We start from the raw sequence: 22,620 nt of genomic DNA, 5'->3' as shown, positions 1-22,620 counted from the left end.
TCACAGAGAAAAGGGCTTAACACGAGTCAATGGGACTCAGTAATACCCAAATATTCTCACAGACGAACCCCTTGGACAGCTCTGCTTTAACCATTAAACCAAAGAATGCGACATTTCAACAGAGCTGCATTACAATAAATTGTGCTAAAAATATGAAAAAAACCCATAAAATTCAGAGATGCTGCTAACATATTCAGAAGTGAGCATATTAGGAAAACAGAAATAGCATAGAGGAAAAAAAGTAAATGTGATTTTATTTACAATGCAGATATTAAGGTGTATCCTTCATAGGACTGCTTAAACCGTCTTCATACTGTATTAAAAGAAGTAAATGACACCTGTTATTTGCTGATGAATCACATGGTTATCTACATCATATTAATGCATGCATGTGTGCATTTCAGCATTATGTCTGGTGGACTTTGCAACCTAATGAGCTATTGGCTATAGCCTTGTATTTAATGGACAGATATGAATATCCATCTTCTCATCTACTTCTCACATTCCCTCTACCCTTCCCTCAATGGGTGGTTCTCAATGGGTGGTTCTCATAGACAACACCATGTTAGATTCATGTTTATTCCATCACTGTCTCAAGTCACAGGAGAGCTTATAGGGCAGCCTGCTTGTTTTTCATACCCCTCTTTGACTTTGCTATTAGGCAGTTTTTTAATTTGTTGGACTATTAATAAACAGCCTTTTTTTGGTTGTTTTTGTGTTTATAGAGAGATAAAGGGAGAGTGTTAGCTAAAAAATTCAGTATGACTGTGGGGTATTATTGAATGTACCATGGTCCCTCAGTCACTTTTATGCTTTTGTTGCATTCAACGACACGCAAACACAGTGATTGCAGTTTTGCTCTATCCCTTCCCTTTCTGTATGTTCTTCCTCTCTCCTTCACACATGCATACACATACACACACACTTCATATATGCAAGACTTTGATAATGGCAAACACACCTCAAGCCTCACACTCCTACTGTGGTTGATCTCGCCTTCACCTCCTCTTCATCGTCATCCCTTCTTACCACCCCACCCAATCATATGTTCTTTTTTCTTCCTCTCCCCACCTCCATCCCATCTTCCCCTTCTGGGGCTGTTGCTAAGGAGCCCTGGTGACCATGGAGTTTTCTTATTGGACAAAGAGCAACAGCGGTGGAGGAGAGGAGAAAAGAGGAGGGGGGGATGGGGGAAAGGGGGAGTACTGTAGGCCACTGGAAGTACAGAAGATTGGCAGTAGAGCACAAAGTGAGATCCAGATGTGCTAATGAGGCTCAGAGGAAAAGATGATAGCATAGATTAATTGAGAGATAGGGGAGGAATGAGTGAAAGATGGGAAGAAGTAATACTGTAAGAGGTAAATTAGGTGTGTTACTATAATACTCTTATAGCAATACTATAAGAGGACAAAGGACATTGATGAGGAGAATTAGAAATTATTCAGTAAGATGGAGGGATGAAATTAGTTAAAAAGAGAAAGACCAAACAAGTTTTGCATTAGAAGTCAAATATGATGAGATCATGTGGGCAAAGAGAAAAAAATATTTACAGAGATGAGAATAAAGGAGAGGAGGGGGTAATTTAAAACAAGATGTGAGTATGAGTGGTGGCATGGAGGCAAGAGAGATAGGGAGGAGGAGATAAATGGGGAGCAAATGGAAGCCAGACTGTCCTGTTAATTTTTTTTTTGGAAAGGGACATTACTTCTGGACACACACACACACACACAAACTTGTGTTTCTATGGAAGTGGCCTACTATTGATGGCTAAAATCCTACCCTCCTAATTCTAATCTTGAAGCCAAACCAGATTCTTGAATAATGCAATGTATCTTTACCCCATACACATACACAGCATACCCCTATGCTGGTAAACAGCAGCAGTTTGCTTTTATTAGTTTACTGTACAGTAGTGATGGAACAGTTACTTGATGAGTTTATTAAATGTTTCATTTTAGACAGTATGTTGTTCTGCTTTTTATGTCATTTTACGTGACAGTGTAGCACTTGAATAAAAAATTTGAGTAAAAAAAATCTGAAGACACTTTATGATGAGGAAATGTACATTTTTCACTCTTTTCTGACAGTCCATGAGATTATAATTAAGCAGCTAATAGGAAACATGTCTGCAGGTTAATCAATAGTGAAATTACCTGTGTACACCATGTGCACTCTTGGCACCCTATCCAAAGTCAACTAGTACTGGCTTTAGTCTTTAATAATAATGAATTATTATTATTATTGACTACAGAAACATGTTCATACAGTATGTAGTCCTATGAAAAGTATACTTTAACCATGAAGTTGTATAGCTGATGAGTGATAGCAACATTTTATTTGTGCTGACCTGTTCTGTTTAATACAGACCAATGAAGACCCACCATGAACTTAAAAAATAATTGTCAGTCTATACCAGTGTTTTATGTGCTGTGTTTTCCTGCTTTTGTTTCTGCAAGGACATTAATTCCTTGTTAAGAATCAAAGTATACACATACACAGAGGTAGGCAGGCTTCAGAGAGGATTCAGTCTTAATAAGCCTCTTCCAGTGGAGCAGAGCTGCAACAACCCTATCATAAGTCTCTGTCTTTGGTGGTGGGTCTAGGGGAGAACAAGGAGGTAACACAAAACAAAGCAGCAAGATAGAGTCAGTTTCCAATTGAGAGAGTGTCTTATTTATTACTGACAGGGCAAAGTTTAACAAAGTGTATCTGAATCAAATGACATCAACAACATTACTTAAAATGAAGGAAAAGAAAACAGGTCAAGTCACAGGAGCTGAGGCAATAGCCTTAATAGACAGCTCATACAAGTAACAGGGCAATCAGACAGCTCATACAAGGGCAGCATGCAATACGAAGTCAGCAGTGTGCCCAAAAGGCACTGGAGAACAGCTGCTGATTAAGAACCTATAGCAGTCCACTGATTGGCTCACAGGCCCCCTGCCCTGCCAGCAGAGGCAGGACTGTGAGAACCTGCAGAGCTGTCACACATAAATTTACCACATCCATCTCTGGGGGAATGTATCAGTGAACAGAAAGGGTGTACTTTTTCAGCGGCACAATATTTTCTTTAATTCAGTCAAGAGTGCCATCTAACGCTAGTGACTACTTGACAAAATAATTGTAAATACACATATAAGTTGCTTTGCTATATAAGTTGCATTACAAGTCAGAGGAGAAACAAAGTGCGACTTATAAACTTAAAAATTATTGATAGATATATAAATAATGTACTCATCAGTGGTCTGGTGGATTTAACACAGCCCCTCTCTTAATGTTGTTTTAAACAATACTGAAATACTATTATGGCGCTGGACATATTTGGGTAGCTGCCAGCTCCCAATGGGTGGGTGTGGTTTTTGATTGTGAACAGTGTGTCTGCAGGGATCACTAAATGGCCTCTTTGTATGTAATGAATATATGATGTCGAGACAGAAGTGAAAGGGGGTGTCTTTAGTGTGATTTGACTCTCAGCAGTAGTTCTTCAGTATTTTATATAAAGAATTGAGAAGCAGGGTTCTTTATTAAGTCATATATTTTTTTAGTATATTAAACATTGACAAATGTCAGAATGCTTTGTTCCAAAAAGTTCCAGGTGATTTTTGGCTTTTATTGCCTTTTTGTTGCTCCTGTTTAAATATTGTGTATCGTAAATATCTAGTTTCTGTATACGACATCATCTTGTCTGTACATTTTTTTGTTCTGTTTTGTTTGCTGATCTCTTTCTGTCTACATCTTTAACCTCTTTTACTCTAGCCTCTCCTCCCCCCAGCCCCCGCGCACTGCTCTGCTCGCCTCTAACCTTTCTTTGTGGATGTGATGGGTGGAAATGGACAGGGGTAATGAGCTGACTGGGGTCCCCCCACATCTTGTATTTCCTGCTCAAACAGCATGAGCTCTCTTTGCTTCAAAGTCCTGCACAAGCTGCAGCAGGTTCGGATAGCCTTGTTTTTCTGGTGTGAGGTGCTGTTGCTCATTTTATGCAGTATTTATTAAAAAAGGCATCTGATAAAATAGATATGTCTGTCATTCCAGCAATTAGTGTTGGCTCATTTCCTGCTGTCCTTTAATGCCACTATGATGTGGTTTAGAATCATCAGCTGTAGCTATTTTCATGGAGGCCATTTTACCTTGCCATTGCAAGTTAAGGATGTGTAATTAATAACATAAAAGATAGCTCTGTTCTATTTAGATATTATATATCCAAACCTATCCAGCTTGAACAGAAGCAGAATCCTGTCAAACACCTAAATGCAGTCATGATAAAAGTAGTAATTATTATTAATTGACCTGTGTTTAACAGGTCAGCATGTATGCTGTGAGAAATGCTTTTTTTTTTTTTTGGTCCTTTTACAAATTGAAGCTGGAGTTGATATGCACTATATCAAATCAAATACAAATTGATTTATATAACACTTTAAGACAATACAGTTGTATACAAAGTGCTTTACAACAATTAACCTCAATACATAGATTAAATTGTTAGACCATTTAGAACATATCCAAACACTTCAACATATCATTACTGGGAGAGATCCTCAAATGTTTGATCAACAAGTTTAAGTTTAACCAAAACTTCTCTGCTTTTCCCCCTTCTCCTGTGATGTTTCTGAGACAGCTGATCGATATGGAAATCATGTTTTTTTTATCTGCTGGGCTGACAGACCTTATATAAAGGACATACTGTATTAGGGCTTAAAGAAAATGAAGTGCAGTATGAACCAATCTGTGCTTGAGTTATGGTCCAAATTATATTACAGAATGATCTCATGACAGATCTTACAGGTATCTGTGTGTTTGTGTATTTCCATCAATGTGGCTGTGTTGACACAGGAAGCATTTCAACTCGCATCACTCTGGGAACTTTGGGATTTATTTATCTGGGATTGAGCTGTAGGGCATTTTTCCTCAGGGCATAAAATGCATACACACACATTGACATAGTCAATTCCCTTGCCATTCTCTCCCCTCCGTTTTTCAGCTTCCCCTTCCTACTGTTTCTTTCTTTCATCTCTAACCTCTTATTCTCTTTGTTCATCCCTGTCTTCCCCACCTGCTCGTTTCATCTCTCTCTCTCAATTTAGAAAACTAAAATCAGTGACCCTGCTCATCTTCTTGCTGTGTCCTCTTTTTCTTCTCTCTCCTGACAGTTTCTCTTTCTGTTTGTTCTTTCTTTTTTGATTAAAAGTAGGTCATTCTGCATCATGGAGCCACAGCTCCTGCCAAGCATGACGTATTGCCTAGCAACCATGCGTTCACTCTCCATCCTCTTCTCCTTCCATCCTACCTTCCCTGGAGGTTGTGTTCAGTGCAGGGGGCTAGTTTTGCAATCTGACACCAGTTTATTTTGTCCCAGCTCTTCTCCTGTAGAGGGGCTGATGGCCAATTGAGCATGGCTTTGTCAATAAAAGAAAGTTAATTCACACATACATACAGTATGCAGCACTGTGGCCCCAAACAGAGTACAGTACTGCATATATTCTAAACATATTGCTTTTGACATAATTTAATAAAAGATATAATAATTATGATAATAATAATCACACATTTCTAACAATATCAAAAACAACAACAAAGATATAGAATTTATAGTGAATCTGTTGCAGTGATTTTTCTTTAGTCCCACACTACAGGTAGGCATACTCTGCGTCTTTTTGACATTTTAGCTACTTCTTGCTTATTGCAGACCTGTCATAAAAGTGGCAGAAATTACCACTGTGCAACAACACTGTATGCATATAGGTACATCTGTCACCTACCCGCTTTTTTGCTTTCTTTTTAACCTCTTGTCTTCCTTGTTTAAAAGTTTAACTTTAGAGCTTAGCAAACTGGAGCCAAATTCCTTGTTTATGTGCACAAACTCGGCCAATAAAGCAGATTCTGATTACAGCTTTGTTAGACACACACAAACCCAACACCACCCATTTCCCAATTTTCTAGTCGGGATCATTTCCCAATTATCCCAGCGGCTCCTGTAAGTGGTTGTTATGGAAACCCTTTCATGGACCATTGACACCAAGGAAATGATGTCACTGTCATACACGCATGCCTCCCACAACCTCTTTAGTATATGATCCATGACCCTATAGTGTATGTGTGAGCCAAATGTACATAACACACATGCACACCACATCTGGGACAGTCATTAGAGTGTTAGACCTATAGATCAGCAGGGAATAGCAGGTGATAGACCAGACATCAAAGTGTACATGCCCCCCTCCCCCCTAAGTACACACATGTTTTAATGTCCCATGAGGCTGCTGAAAGCAGTTCAGAGACAGCTAAACTGGAGTGGGTTTCATGGAGAGCATCAACAACCTCTGTCATTTTCTGTTCTTTACTATTTTCAACCTGTTTGCAAACACACCTAATTTACTGTAAGATATTTTAGTTAGACAGGACTTGTTCTGTAGTTTTATTGTAAATGTCTAATGTAATGTTTGTAATATGTACTTTTAGATTGTAGCATGAAAATCTATACTCCTGCAGGGTAATTTGAAGCCCTGTGTATTGATATCTGAGAATAGATTTGCAAAGCATGACTAATGTGCAGCAAGCCTATTAAAACCAAACGGTCTTAGAACTTTCTGTTTTTCACTGTTGTTATTGGGGGTCACTGTTTTACAAACAAGGCTTTAGTGAATTTGCCTTTGAAGATTCTCAGTTGCCTTGTGATGGACTGGTGACAAGACCAGGGTATACCCCTGCTTTTCACCTACAGAGAGCTGGGATAGTCTCTAGCAGATCCTCTGATCTTAAACAAGAATAAGTAGGTATAGATAATGAATGGATGGATAGAATTTCAGTTGTCCAGGTGAAATTATCTAGAAGATGAACGCTTCATTCAAGTGGCTTCTTCAGTCTGTGGGAAATTGGTTAGAGATTGGTTTCACTTCACACTTGATTAGGTTTATTAGGTGAACAATAAAAGTGAGCACAGGTGAAGGTCATTATGATCTGATGGTTGACTCTTGTGACCCCTCTGATCCACAAACTGAGTGTAGTGCACGTCCTCCCTGATTAACATGTGAAGAGTTCCTTAACTTCACCTAGAAGTGTGGGTCTAGCAACTCTTATTGTCCAATTTACATAGTTTACAAGTCTGTTTAGGGTCTTTAGACTGTTTGTGTTAATGATTTCTGTGTTTATAAAGGTTAATTATTTGAAACGTTCAACCACTCTAAATACAGTGGGTACGGAAAGTATTCAGACCCCTTTAAATTTTTCACTCTTTGTGTCATTGCAGCCATTTGCCAAAATCAAAAAAGTTCATTTTATTTCTCATTAATGTACACTCAGCACCCCATCTTGACAGAAAAAACCAGAAATGTAGAAATTTTTGCAAATTTATTAAAAAAGAAAATCTGAAATATCACATGTTCATAAGTATTCAGACCCTGTGCTCAGTATTGAGTAGAAGCACCCTTTTGAGCTAGTATAGCCATGAGTCTTCTTGGGAATGATGCAACAAGTTTTTCACACCTGGATTTGGGGATCCTCTGCCATTCTTGCTTGCAGATCCTCTCTAGTTCTGTCAGGTTGGATGGTGAACGTTGGTGGACAGCCATTTTCAGGTCTCTCCACAGATGCTCAACTGGGTTTAGGTCAGGGCTCTGGCTGGGCCAGTCAAGAACGGTCACAGAGTTGTTCCGAATCCACTCCTTTGTTATTTTAGCTGTGTGCTTAGGGTCATCGTCCTGTTGAAAGGTGAACCTTCAGCCCAGTCTGAGGTCCTGAGCACTCTGGAAGAGGTTTTCTTCTAGGATATCTCTGTACTTGGCCGCATTCATCTTTCCTTCAATTGCAACCAGTCGTCCTGTCCCTGCTGCTGAAAAACACCCCCACAACATGATGATCCCACCACCATGTTTCACTGTAGGGATTGTATTGGACAGGGGATGAGCAGTGCCTGGTTTTCTCCACACATACCGCTTAGAATTAACGCCAAAAAGTTCAATCTTGGTCTCATCAGACCAGAGAATCTTATTTATCATAGTCTGGGAGTCCTTCATGTGTTTTTTGGCAAACTCTATGCAGGCTTTCATGTGTCTTGCACTGAGGAGAGGCTTCCGTCGGGCCACTCTGCCATAAAGCCCCGACTTGTGGAGGGCTGCAGTGATAGTTGACTTTGTGGAACTTTCTCCCATCTCCCTACTGCATCTCTGGAGCTCAGCCACAGTGATCTTTGGGTTCTTCTTTACCTCTCTCACCAAGGCTCTTCTTCCACGATTGCTCAGTTTGGCTGGACGGCCAGGTCTAGGAAGAGTTCTGGTCGTTCCAAACTTTTTCCATTTGAGGATTATGGGGGCCACTGTGCTCTTAGGAACCTTGAGTGCTGCAGAAATTCTTGTGTAACCTTGGCCAGATCTGTGCCTTGCCACAATTCTGTCTCTGAGCTCCTTGGGCGATTCCTTCGACCTCATGATTCTCATTTGCTCTGACATGCACTGTGAGCTGTAAGGTCTTATATAGACAGGTGTGTGCCTTTCCTAATCAAGTCCAATCAATTTAATTAAACACAGCTGGACTCCAGTGAAGGAGCAGAACCATCTCAAGGAGGATCAGAAGAAATGGACAGCATGTGAGTTAAATATGAGTGTCACTGCAAAGGGTCTGAATACTTATGACCATGTGATATTTCAGATTTTCTTTTTTAATAAATTTGCAAAAATTTCTACATTTCTGTTTTTTTCTGTCAAGATGGGGTGCTGAGTGTACATTAATGAGAAATAAAATGAACTTTTTTGATTTTGGCAAATGGCTGCAATGACACAAAGAGTGAAAAATTTAAAGGGGTCTGAATACTTTCCGTACCCACTGTATACTTTTTATACAGCAAAGGAGCCAAGTACATGATATGACAAATTCATTACATATAATATAAAGACTTATAAAATTAGGTAACAAAAACATCTATTTTCAATGTGCTTTGTAGGTGGCACAGTGTTGAAGTGGTTAGCAGTGTGGCCACACAAAAAGAAGATTCTAGGTTTGAGGCCCATTCTACCTTTTTGTATAGTGTGCTATTCAGTAGATACATGTAGAGAACACTGTTTCTATATATACAGTGTGTTAGTGTTAGCTGTAAAACCGACTGACAAATGTAACCATGTAACAGACAGAGGTTGAGCAGAGCCACCATGCATGGTAACAACTGAGCTTGCAGAGAAACCCATTCACTACAGAGTTTCTGAATAATCTAAAGCTGTATCAAAACAAGCTGTAAGTCTTTCTTTCAGGAAATATTGGACACACTGACACTATTTTCTAAACAATGTTCACCAGATATGTAACTTTTATATCCAGTAAGTGAGCAGTATTGAAGGCAGAGGTTTCCTCCACCTGTTCATTTTCACAGTAATCTTACTGTATATTGTGCTTTCATGGTAAGAAGCAGAAAGATATATTCCTGAATGCCTAAATGAAAAGTCTATCTGTTTCTCTGTATAAAACTCAAAATTAGCTTTTAACTAATGCTGTATTTTAAAAAGGACCAGGCTTGGTTATTTTTTTTATCTAATGTTATCACTGTATTGAATTAATTATTTTTGTCGCTGTAGGACAAACTATTGGAGATACAGTGTACGATCTGGCTTGTTTTACATTCCCACAGTGTCCTCAAGGAAGACTGTGTGTTAATGTGAGTTTCTGTGTATGTGTAATATTTGCAGCAATAGCAGACAAAAAGAAAGCTGGAAAGAGAATACTGCGATCTTAAGGGCATGGGGCTGGCACATAGAAAAGCTCTTTGAGTGCAAAAACACAGAGTTGGAGAAACAACAGTGATGCATATGGTCCTGGGGCATGTGTGTTTGTTGCTGTCTGCTCTGCTTTAACAAAGAATAATGAGCAGTCAGCACATCTTCTATTCTGACTTACTGTATTCTATTGTCTTTCTCAGCAGATCTAGCTATAATCATATTCATTATTCACTAGGGGTGAGAATGTTTAGGCATTCCACAATTCAATTTCAATTTGGAGACCCACAATGCATCGTTTTTTAATCAAATGCTTCTATAAATATTTTATCCTTATAAAATATTTGCTACTTTTAAAACATCTGTGATGGACAATCAATTAATTATTTTGTACCGGCACTTTCTTAAAAACTTGTTCCTAACCCTGGGGACATCTGTGGTCCGAAAACTGTATTTGGGCTGTATTTCCAGATGTATTACCAAAGATTGTCGGACAAATTTGAATAAAGTCTGACAAACTATATATCTATATATCACCCCTCCTTGAACCGCCACCTTATCGTGGTGGAGGGGTTTGAGTGCCCGTATGATCCTAGGAGCTATGTTGTCCGGGGCTATATGCCCCTGGCAGGGTCTCCCAAAGCAAACAGGTCCTAGGTGATGGACCAGACTAAGAGCGGTTCAGTGACCTTTTATGGAGCGACAACTGAGGACCGTGACGTCACCCGGCATGGCGAAGCCGGTGCCCCACCCTGGAGCCAGTCCTGGGGTTCGGGCCCGTAGGCGAGCGCCTGGTGGCTGGGTCTCCCCCCATGGGGCCCAGCCGGGCAAAGCCCGAAAGAGCGACGTGGGGCTGCCCTTCTGTGGACCCACCACCCGCAGGAGGATCCATAAGGGGCTGGTGCATAGTGGATCGGGCAGTGGTCGAGGACGGGGACCTCGGCGACCCGATCCCTGGATGCTGTAACTGGCTCTAGGGACATGGAATATCACCTCACTGGGGGGGGAAGGAGCCTGAGCTTGTGAGGGAGGTCGAGCGGTACCAGCTAGAGATAGTCGGGCTCACCTCCACGCACAACCTGGGCTCTGGAACCCAGCTCCTTGAGAGGGGCTGGACTCTCTTCTACTCTGGAGTTGCTCGTGGTGAGTGGCGGCGAGCTGGTGTGGGCTTGCTCATAGCTCCCCAGCTCAGCCGCCACCTGTTGGAGTTTTCCCCCTATCCCTGACCGGGTCGGGGATAGGTCTCTCACTGTTGGGCCTCCCCGATACGAACCTGAGTGGTGTTCTGTTGCTGGACTTCTGTGCTAGTCACAGTTTGTCCGTAACGAACACCATGTTCAAGCATAAGGGTGTCCATCAGTGCACATGGCACCAGGACACCCTAGGCCGGAGGTCAATGATCGACTTTGTAGTCGTGTTGTTATGCCCCAGCCTAGGGGTTGCCGCAGCGTAACACGATTGTGGAGTTTTCCTCCAAACCTCTTCCACTCTCAACAAACACGAACTAGACGAACTACAATTAACAAGAATATTTATTCAGTCAAAATACAGAATACAATACAGAATGTACAAAACAAACAAAACGCTAATTTAGCCCTACTCAAACAAAAATGTGAGCCCTACGATCTCAAAATCAAAAGAAACAACACAAAATCACAGGTCGCTAGCTTGGAAACTCCTAAAACAAACAGGAGAAAACAAAACACAAACGTAACCTAAGTGTCTAAATATTTCTAATCTAAAACAACGAAAACTACTATGAACACTAAACCTACAAAACGAAACAAAACCTAATCTCTAACTAACTAACTCTAAATCGAAATCTCTATCAAAATAGTTGGGAATGGCAAAGGTGGGAGAATAGCTCTCTAAATGGTGGTACCAAAGCAATGTGCCTACTCACATCAAAGCCTTCGTGGGGTCGTGAAACAGGTGACTGAAAGGAGGGACTGGCAGCTAAAGCAGCTCCCTGCTCCAACTCCAGAACCCTTCCACCTCCAACCTTTTGTTCTGCAGTTCCACCTCCCGAATCCGTAGAGTGAGTTCTAGCTCCTCTGTTGTTCGTCCAGCTTGGACTGGGAGGTCCTTAGGTGGGGTAGGAATACCAGCTGCATCACCCGGCCCGACTCCATTTGTAGGAGTTGGCCCACCAACTGACCCTCTTTCCGTCAGCTTTGATATGAGGAATTGTTTAATCTCCTCCTTCTTTGCATTTAATGGCACATGCATGTCAAAAAAGTTGGCGATTAGCACCAAATCGGCCTTGCGGCACCTATCCAACTTATCTAAAGTAGGATTCATAGTGAAATCCTCTAATTTAAACTCCATGCTGCCACCACCACAAAAAGAAAAAACTGCTACACAGACGTGTAGTTTGCACGAGAGAAGGGTGTTCTCTTTGATAAATGGTGTAAGGCTAGCAAAATTACAACCTTAGACAATTTGCGTGAGCTAATTCTAATGGAAGAATTTAAGAATCGGTTACCAGAGAAAATTGTGCTTTATTTGAACGAACAGAAAGTCACATCTCTGGATAATGCTGCTGTCATGGCTGACGAGTTTGCACTAACGCATAAGAGCGTTTTTGTTTCACCAGTCCGGCATGAGCTAAGCTCGGTTGAGAGGAAAAATCCCTCTCCAAAAAGCTACCTACCCTGCCACCTGTGGGCATGGTTGGAAATAACAAAGTGGACAATGCATTTAAGCCATTTGTTACAAAAAGGTTTGTTTCCTTAGAAAATGAGTCAACTCAAGGACCAATTACTATCCTGAGAGATACTGGTGCAAAGCAGTCTTTGTTACGTAATGACGTACTACATTTCTCGGCCCAGTCTTACTGCGGGTCCGACATCTTAATGTGGGGAGTTGAAATGAATGTGGTACGTGCCCCATTACACTTTGTTCAACTGTCATCCCAATTTCTATCAGGCAAGTGTAAAGTTGCCATTAGAGAAGAATTGCCAATAGAAGGGATAGATCTTATCCTTGGGAATGATTTAGCTGGCGGACAAGTGTTCCCGTCGCCAGAAGTGATCGAAAGTCCGATCGCTTCCGCATGTGTGTCAGATGACTCTGTGTTAAACTCACCTATAGTATTCCCCATGTGTGCTGTAACCCGTGCTCAAGCACGAAAGTTTGGAAACTTGGTGGATCTCAGTGATACTTTCGTGAGCACTTCTGATCCGCCAAGTGTTCTACCTACAAAATGTGAAAAAGAAGAATCTGTGTGTGTTGAACTACAACCTGATGACAAAACACTGTCTCTGTCGGTGGACAGAGAACAGCTAATTAAGGCACAACAAGCTGATGTTACTTTGTCTTCCTGTATGTCTCTTGTGAAAAGTGAAAACTGTAAAAGAGATGTGTCCTACTTTGTGAATGATGGTGTGTTGATGCGACGTTGGACTCCGAGCTCTGGTAATGTACATGACTCTGTTTGTCAGGTAGTAATACCCCAACCCTTTCGTTTCCAAATTTTGACCCTAGCACATGATCACAGTATGGCAGGACATTTGGGAATACGAAAGACATACAATCGTATTCTTCGTTACTTCTTCTGGCCAGGACTCAAGTCCGATGTGGTAAAATTCTGTCGTGCCTGTCATACATGTCAAGTGTCAGGTAAGCCCAATCAGGTAATTCCTGTTGCCCCATTAAAACCAATTCCTGTAATTGGGGAACCATTTGAGCACGTCATTATTGACTGTGTTGGTCCGTTGCCTAAAACCAAATCCGGAAATCAATACATTCTCACCATAATGTGTGCTGCCACTTGATACCCCGAGGCAGTGCCACTCCGAACATTAAAAGCTCGTGCCATAGTCAAGGCACTTGTGAAAATTTTCTCCACATTTGGTTTGCCAAAGCACATTCAGAGTGATCAAGGATCAAATTTCATGTCGAAAGTTTTCGCTCAGGTCATGGCAGAGCTCAAAGTCACACACCGCACGTCTAGTGCATATCACCCCGAGAGTCAGGGTGCACTGGAAAGGTTTCATCAAACATTGAAAAGTATGTTACGAAAGTTTTGCTCCGAGTCAAGTCAAGATTGGGACGAAGGCTTACCATTATTGTTGTTTGCCGTGAGAGAAACTTGCCAAGAGTCGCTAGGATTTAGCCCAGCTGACTTAGTTTTTGGCCACACTGTGCGTGGACCGTTACGTTTGCTGCGTGAAACATGGCTTTCAGAGAAGCCAAGCCCTGAAAAGAATATTTTGGACTATGTTAGTTCATTCAGAGAAAGACTACATCACGCATGTGATGTAGCGCGTGAGTCATTGTCAAAGTCACAAGCCAAAATGAAGGACCATTATGACAAAAAGTCGGTTACACTGACTTTTCAGCCAGGTGACCGCGTGTTGGTTCTGTTGCCCGTTGTTGGTTCCGGCTTACAAACAAAATTTTCTGTCCCCTACGTAATTGACCGGAAGCTTAGCGAAACTGACTACGTAATTCAGACTCCAGACCGAAAGAAAACCTCTCGTGTCTGTCACGTCAACATGCTGAAACAGTATGTTGGTCGAAAGGAAGAACTTTCTTCTCCTAAGCCAGTTCCTGTTACCCCCGTGTCTGTCACCCGCCCATCATATAAACCCAGGTGTGACGGATAAAGTGACAAACATGATTCTGTCCCCTGTGTACGTTTTCAGAAGTCGGAAATTTTGAACCAGTTAGACTCTCACTTAGCGTATTTTCCAGAACCCGCCCGAACTGACATTAACAATAACCTAGCACTTTTTAATGATATCCCCACCCAAACTAACGTGTTACGTCATGACATTGATATTGAAACTCATAAGCCCATTAAGCAACATGCTTACCGTACTCACCCAGAAAAACGTGCAATAATGCGTCAGGAGGTAAACTATCTTCTAGACCATGGTTTCGCTGTCCCAAGTATTAGCCCTTGGAGTTCGCCATCTCTGTTAGTTCCTAAACCTGATCAGACGTTTCGGTTTTATAATGACTACCGAAAGGTAAACGCCGTTATAAAACCAGACTCGTTCCCGTTGCCACATATGAATGACTGTATCGACCGTGTGGGTGCCGCGAAATATGTCCCAAAACTGGACCTGCTAAAAGGTTATTGGCAAGTTCCTTTGACACCTCGTGCTTCAGAAGTTTCTGCGTTTGTGACTCCAGATCATTTTCTGCAATACACAGTCATGCCATTTGGATTAAGAAATGCACCAGCCACTTTTCAGCGGCTGATGAACATAGTACTGTCAGGTGTGGACAATTGTGAAGTCTATTTAGATGAACTTGGTTGGCTTGTGGGACTCCCGAAGCAGCTGACAGGTACCGCAGGGCCAAGCATGCTGCTGCCCAGGCGGTGACGGCAGCAAAAACTCGGGTATGGGAGGAGTTCGGTGAGGCCATGGAGAAGGACTACCTGTTGGCCCTGGCAAACTGTCCGGCACCTCAGGAGGGGGAAGCAGTGCTCTACCAACACTGTTTACAGTGGAAGTGGGAAGCTGCTGACCTCGACTGGGGATATTGTCGGACGGTGGAAAGAATACTTCGAGGATCTCCTCAATCCCGTCAACATGTCTTCCATAAGTGAAGCAGGGGCCGGGGATTCGGAGGCTGATCCATCCATCACCCAAGCCGAAGTCACTGAGGTAGTTCGGCAGCTCCTCAGCGGCAAAGCACCGGGGGTGGATGAGATCCGCCCCCTAGTACCTTAAGTCTCTGGATGTTGTTGGGCTGTCATGGCTGACACGCCTGTGCAACATCGCGTGGCGTTTGGGGACAGTACCCCTGGATTGGCAGACCAGGGTGGTGGTTCCTCTTTTTAAGAAGGGGGACTGGAGGGTGTGTTCCAACTACAGAGGGATCACACTCCTCAGCCTCCCGGGGAAGAAAAAAGCCAATCATACCCAATCATATGCAAGTGTTGCATATGATTTTTTTCATAAGAATCTAGGGAAAACAATGTATCCAGGTTTTTAGTCCAAAAGACGTATTATCTTTGAGTAAAATCCATAAAACTACCATCCTTCAATTTCAGTCCTCATTAAAAAGTTTTAATCCCGTTTGTTTTACAGTTGATTTCGCTGTTTGTTCACTAGAAACAGACAGACATTCTGCAGACTCCTGTGAATCACATGAGGTCAAAACCAAACTTGTAACGTTTTACAGCGTAAGTCAGTACATAAATCAATGGGAGTCATGATTCAGGCAAAACCACCTAGGGGGAGAAAACAACTTCTAATGACAGTAAAATCAGCCAGTTGCATTGTTTGTCAATGATGACTGACATACACTACTCACAAAAAGTTAGGGATATTTGACTTTTTCAGAATTTCAGAAAATGAAATGCACTAAAATGCACTATAACCTTTACAGCTGAACTTAATTTGACTTTCTCTAAACTTTTGAATGCACATGTCCAACTGTTCAATGTTTCAGTACTTATTGCATAACATGGTGTTCTCTAACAAGGTGATTAACCACAAAAATCACAACAAGTGTCTGAATTTGTGATTCAGCGCAAAATGAAGCTGCTATACAGCTAACAGTTACTGTGCAGGCTAGCGTCGGCTTGTGGCAGAATAAAGCTGTTCTGAGGAAGAATTAGAGGCTAAATTAGACTTTTATTTATGTCAACATGTTTTTTTAAATAATATTTATATAAAGCAGTGATTGCTACCCAAATAACACAAGAACACAGAAGACCAAGGTCCAGACAGGAGGAACCAACTGCTTCAACCAGCCGCTGTACAGCTGTATTGGCTGGTTTGCATCTTTTTTCTACAACAAATTTTATAAGTAGTTTATCTAGTTTTGTTGATTTGTATAAAAATAAATATGGTGTTTTACAGTTCTAAACATCCATAAAGTTATCTGGTTACATTGTGCCAATTTTGGACTGTCCAAATGGTAGAATAAGGGCATAGTCTTACAAAAAATGCAGAAAGTTGAGTTTTAGTTCCTTTGTGACAAAATCTGGACCTGTTTTGGTCCACAAGTGTGACACTCAATCCATTTTGTCACTAGATTCACCAGAACAATCTGCATTTAGGGCGTTCTAGTCAAAAACACAAATAAATTAGGTGAGGATTATTCAATAATTTTCATGTGTACACTTAGTACAGTATGACCTAGCTATATTTTGACTTTTTCAGAATAAACTACAAAGTGTTTCCTTTCCAATGATATCAAGCTCTTCAATATAACCCTTAAAATATAAGGACAACAGCTAGTTTCAATTGGGTATACATTTTTCGGCGTAGTGGAAATCTGTTTCACAATTATATGTGCAACTTTACTTTTTTTCACTCCTTCTGAGTTCAGACAAAGAGCTGGGAGTGCATCGTGAATACTCCTTTGATTAGTGCCTGCAGCTTTTCATCCAGCTTGAGGTGGAAATTTAAATGGTGGTTTCTGATGTTTATCATGTTGCCAAAATATTTAATCTTCATCTGACACACCTTGGAAACCTGTGGCTCTTGTCCAGGTCCCGTTTTCCTTCTGATTCAGTTTCATAAAATCCGAAATGTATCCAAACTTTAGATTTTAATGAAGCAAGCGCTGCTCGTATGGTTTTTGACTGTTCTGCCATTTTCTCACATAACTCATACATGTAAACATACAAGCCTAAACATGCTTGTTGTGCGGCCATTGTAGTCCGGTAGTGGTAAAATGTGTCTGACTAGCGGACCTTTTTCAATTAAATATTACAATTGATTATTAACTTTTCCGCATTGATTCTGAATTATTTTAAAGTGAACAACGATGCATTGGAAAAAGGATTATTTTTCTCTCCCCTCTTTACCTTGGCCTGTTTATCTTGATGTTTATCTTGGCCCAACCTGCATGACCTACAGTCTCTTGTACACCCATTGCTTGCTGGGAATAATGTATCAGAGGACAATGATTCCATATCTTATAACTCTAAAGTGAATCTTTCCTTCAAAACTGTTTGGTAAACATAATTCAAGAGGTTAAATTATTGTGTTTTTTTACTTCTTGTGTCTCATCAGGTCTCTTAAGTGGTTACGACACAGTAGGTGGACAGACCGAAGATAAGTGTCCACCAGAGTTAAAGTAAGTCAGTACATTTACAGGAAAGCTGCTTTCACCTGTTCTTTGTGCTTATGTCTATGGTAAAAGAGTCCTTCAGTGTATCAGTCCCGAAAAGTTGCTTCACCACCACCTCAGTTTTATATATATATATATATATATAAACCCAGCAGGGGCCTTTGTGTATGGAGTTTGCATTTATTCCCTGTGCTTGCATGGGTTTTCTCCCGGTACTCCGGTTTCCTCCCAGAGTCCAAAAAGAAGTATGCCAGGTTGATTGGTGATCCTAAATTGCCCATAGGAGTGAGTGTGAGCGTGTGTGGTTGTTCGTCTATATGTGGCCCTGCTTTACTAGTGATCTGTCTGATAGGCTCCAGCAGATCCCCATAACCATGAATAGGAATAAGCGGGTATAGATAATGGATGCATCGATGATGAGTTGATGTTTTCAATTAATCAAAAATAATGTTTCAAAATATGAAACTGAAATAACAAGTTTGCTACACATGTAATAAAAATATGAAAGTAACTGTTTTATGTGTGATGAAATTTGAACAAATTTCCTTACATTAAAAAAGGCACTTGTTTATTAGAATTTCACAATTAATTTAAAAGTGAATGGCACATTAACCCTAATGAAATGACATGAAACGGCTGAGGTCCTTCAACATCTGCCGGATGATACTAAGGATGTTTTATGAGTCTGTGGTAGCCAGTGCCGTTGTCTGCTGGAGGAGCAGACTTAGGGTGAAGGACGCCCACAGATTCAATAAACTCATTCTCAAGGCCAGCTATGTTGTGGGGGAGGAGCTGGACTTTCTGACAGCAGTGCCAGAGAGGAGAATGTTGTCCAAGTTAACATCAGTATTAGACTTCTCTTCACACCCTCTCTGTGACAAACTGCTCAGTCACAGCTGCGCATTTAGCCAGAGACTCATTCCCCACAGTGCAACATAGAGTGCTACAGGAATTCATTCCTGCTGGTGGCCATCAAACTCCTCCCTCTGAAAATGTCTGTCTATTATTGAGGCTGTACATAAGTTCAATCTGCTCAATCAACCTGACCCATTCATCTGTTCATAGTTTCAATCCGTCAAGTCTGTTAAATCTTTACTGTACTATCTGTAAATGAAGCCTTACCTGTAGCCAAAATATGTAAATATGTGTATTTAAATATTGTCTTTCTGTATTTCTTGTACTACTTTCTGTATTTGAAAGATGTCAAGTTTTTTTTGTGACTATTTTGTTTGTTACTATAGTATTTTATAATTTATTTTTATTTTTAGCTTTACTTTTTACTATACTATACTTTTTTATAGCTTATATGGTGTCATATGACCCTTGATCCTGCAAGGGATTTATAAAGTATTCTGCTTCTGACTCTGATTCAGAATTCACTTGAACAGTGCTAGACATTATCGTGGTGAGCTGCATGTAAAAATGCAATTGTCCGAGGAATATAGACTGAATATTAGTCGGACTTTGCTCTTAAGAGCTCTCTTCTCGTTGTGTGAGACAGTGGCGGACAGACCGTAGGGAGCACCAGAACATTCCCCAGTGGGCTGTGGGCAATAATAATGCAGCAGGATAATTTGACGAACCCTCAAACTTCCATGGTGCCAATAAAGGTCATAGCATCTCTGCGTGACACACATAGCAACCATGGATGGTACATAGCAACCATAGTGCATAGCAACCACACTGCATGGCAACCACAATACATAGAAACTGTCCACCTTATCCACCAATATCGCTCGCATTTACAAAGTGACCTGGGATGTCAAATCCATGGCCTGAATCAGTGTTTCAGTCCACCCTCTTGTGTGAGCTCTGCTGTGTCTTACAATGACAACTCCAGACTCTGGATGTGATTCTCATGACATTGTCCGGAGTTTATATGTGAAAACAGAAACATTTAATCCACACTGCGACTTGCATCAGTCATCAGAACAGCAGTGTGTGTGTGTGTTTGGCGTTCTGCACAGAAACAGTGGATAAAAAAACACCAAAGGAAAAACAGGCATGAAGCCAAAAAAAACACAGAGGTTAAGTATGACATGGGTCTTATGTCCATGTCTTAGAGTCTTAATAAGTGGAAGGTTCAGTCATGAACTGACATCAGATAAAACAAAAGCCTGTAGTTATTCCACTGCCTCCTTTAGTGATAATGATACTTGTAATAAGTGCAAGATTATACTAGCTTTGGTGGTGAGGATCGATGATTTGGAAGCGTGGCTCCGCATCTTTGAACAAAAGCTAGCTAGCCTAGCCCTGTTAGCAAGTGTGGAGCCACCGAGCTCTGGGTCTGTTAACTGTACAAGGGCAGCTCCGGAGCAGCTTGGGTGACGGTCCCACGGAAACATTGTCCTAAGCAGAAGCCCACGGCTCATCACCTGCCTGTTCATGTTTCTAATAGATTTTCCCCGCTCAGCAACACACCCGCTGAGAAACCAACTCTAATAATTGGCGATTCCATAGTCAGAAACGTGAAGTTAGAGACACCAGCGACCATAGTGAAATGTATTCCTGGGGCCAGAATGGGCGACATCAAGTCAAATCTGAAGCCGCTGGCTAAAGCTAATCTTAAATATGGAAAAATTGTTATTCACGTCGTCAGCAATGACACCCGGTTACGCCAATCGGAGGTCACTAAAATTAATGTTGAGTCGGTGTGTAATTTTGCCAAAACAATGTCAGATTCCGTCATTTTCTCTGGACCCTTCCCCAATCTGACCAGCAATGAAATATTTAGCCGCATGTCACCATTCCGTCGCTGGCTGTCTAGGTGGTGTCCAGCAAATGATGTGGGCTTCATAGACAATTGGGCCACTTTCTGGGGAAAACCCAGTCTGATCCCACTTTGGATGGTGTGGCTCTCAGCTCTAGAAATTTGGCCAAGTTTATTAGCAACCTAAAGTTTGCCAATCGAGAGTGGGGACTGGGCCGCAGAGACTCAGTCTAAAACGCCTCTCTGCAGTTTCCTTTCCTTTAGGCAATGTCATTTGGAAGCACTCTATTAATTACCACTGCTATGCAGATGACACTCAGCTGTATCTATCTATTAAACCTGTTAACACAAACCAGTTAACCAGACTTCAAGCGTGTCTAACTGACATACTGGATGACCAGTAACTTTCTACTTTTAAATTCAGAGAAAACAGAAGTTATTGTATTTGAGCCTAAAAACCTCAGAAATAGCTTTTCTGAAATTATAGCTACTTTAGATGGCATAGCCCTGGCCTCCAGCACTACTGTGAAAAACGTGGAGCTGTTTTTGACCAGGACTTGTCCTTTAACTCACACATTAAACAAATCTCTAGAACTGCCCTCTTTCACTTGCACAATATTGCCAAAATTAGGAACACCCTGTCTCAAAATGACTCTGAAACTAGTCCATGCATTTGTTACCCTGATGTCCCAGTATCTCCATACAAAGCCTCAAGTTAATCCAGAATGCTGCAGCCAGAGTCCTGACAGGAACTAGAAAGAGAGATCATATTTCTCCTATATTTGCTTCTCTTCATTGGCTCCCTGTAAAATACAGAATAGAATTTAAAATCCTTCTTCTCACATACAAATCCCTTCTTGATCAAGCTCCTTCATACCTTAAAGACCTCATAGTGCCATATTATCCCAATAGACCACTTTGCTCTCAGTTGGCAGGTCTACTTGTGGTTCCCAGAGTTTCCAAAAGTAGAATGGGAGGCAGAGCCATTAGCTATCAAGCGACTTTCTTGTGGAACCAGCTCCTAGTCTGGGTCCAGGAGGCAGACACTCTCTGTACTTTTAAGGCTAGACTTAAAACCTTCCTTTTTGACAAAAGCGTATAGTTAGGGCTGGCTTCAGGTAACCCTGAACAATCCCTTTGTTATGCTGCTATAGGCCTAGACTACACGAGGACCATCGGTGCAATGAGCTCCCCAACCCTAACCTCCCCCTTCCCTTTCGTTCCTTTCCCTTCCCCTCTCTTACTCTCCTCCCACCTCACATGTATATTCCACCATTTAATGTCACTAACCTTGTGCTCTCTCTCTCCTCTAGTTTGTGCTTTCTCCCTCTCTCTCTGTTCTCTCTCTCTGTAACTTCTGCAGGTGTCCCTGGTCCTGGAGCTGTATATTGCTGATGTGCAGTTACTGGCCCCACCAACCTGTGGTGTCTATTTGTTGTTTATTGTTGCTGTTCTTTTCTCTCTCCTCTATCCACTCAACCCAACCGGTTGAGGCAGATGGCCGCCCAAACTGTGCCCGGTTCTGCTGGAGGTTTTTTCTTCCGTTAAAGGGAGTTTTTCCTCTCCACTGTTGCCAAGTGCTTGCTCATAAGGGATTTGTTGGGTTTTTTTTTTGTTTTTTTGTAAAGTGCCTTGAGATGATTTGTATTGTGATATGGCACTATACAAATAAATTGAATTGAATTGAATTGAATTGAATTGAATTGAATTGAATAAACATTTGTGGGATGTGATAGGGATTATTTGAAATCAGACTGTACAAGTAGCTGCATATCATTTTGTAAGATGAGCCCCAGGTTTGCACAGTTTGCAGTGTAAAACCTACTGCCATGTGAGGCAATGTGTAGTATGTAGGATGTGACATTCACTGACCCTGTTTCTTCCCTGCCTGTACACTCTGCCTTAGTGTATCACAGTGTTTTGTAATGACCTGCAGGAGGTTGAGAAGATTCCACACATGGAGAAAAACAGTGACCCTTTAGAGCTTTCACTGCTATTATATCTTCTCAGTACACACTGTTAAAAAATATATAAAAAATGCATTGTTCTATAATTTCATAAATAAATCATAATTTCTTATATATTAAAGCCACGCAGTTAGTTCAGAGCTCTAAAGTAAAGCCACAAACTATATTTTATCAATGCAAAATTACTGTTTTTATTTATTAT

The 22,620-nt window shown here is 41.3% G+C and overlaps 1 protein-coding gene across 9 annotated transcripts in view; it reads left to right on the top strand.

The window, feature by feature from the left end:
• nfasca (neurofascin homolog (chicken) a) overlaps nt 1-22,620 on the top strand; it is a 176,415-nt gene that overhangs the window by 86,359 nt on the left and 67,436 nt on the right. For all 9 annotated transcript variants that reach the window (XM_026307143.1, XM_026307142.1, XM_026307152.1 and 6 more), the window contains one exon: nt 17,684-17,747. The gene's annotated coding sequence lies outside the window, so the exon portion shown is untranslated. The remainder of the gene's footprint in view (nt 1-17,683; nt 17,748-22,620) is intronic.

Source organism: Mastacembelus armatus, chromosome 5 (genome assembly GCF_900324485.2).
Source record: "Mastacembelus armatus chromosome 5, fMasArm1.2, whole genome shotgun sequence".
Classification (NCBI taxonomy): domain Eukaryota; kingdom Metazoa; phylum Chordata; class Actinopteri; order Synbranchiformes; family Mastacembelidae; genus Mastacembelus; species Mastacembelus armatus.
Note: the sequence above shows the minus strand (reverse complement) of the source record. Positions and strands in the feature narration are given on the sequence as shown.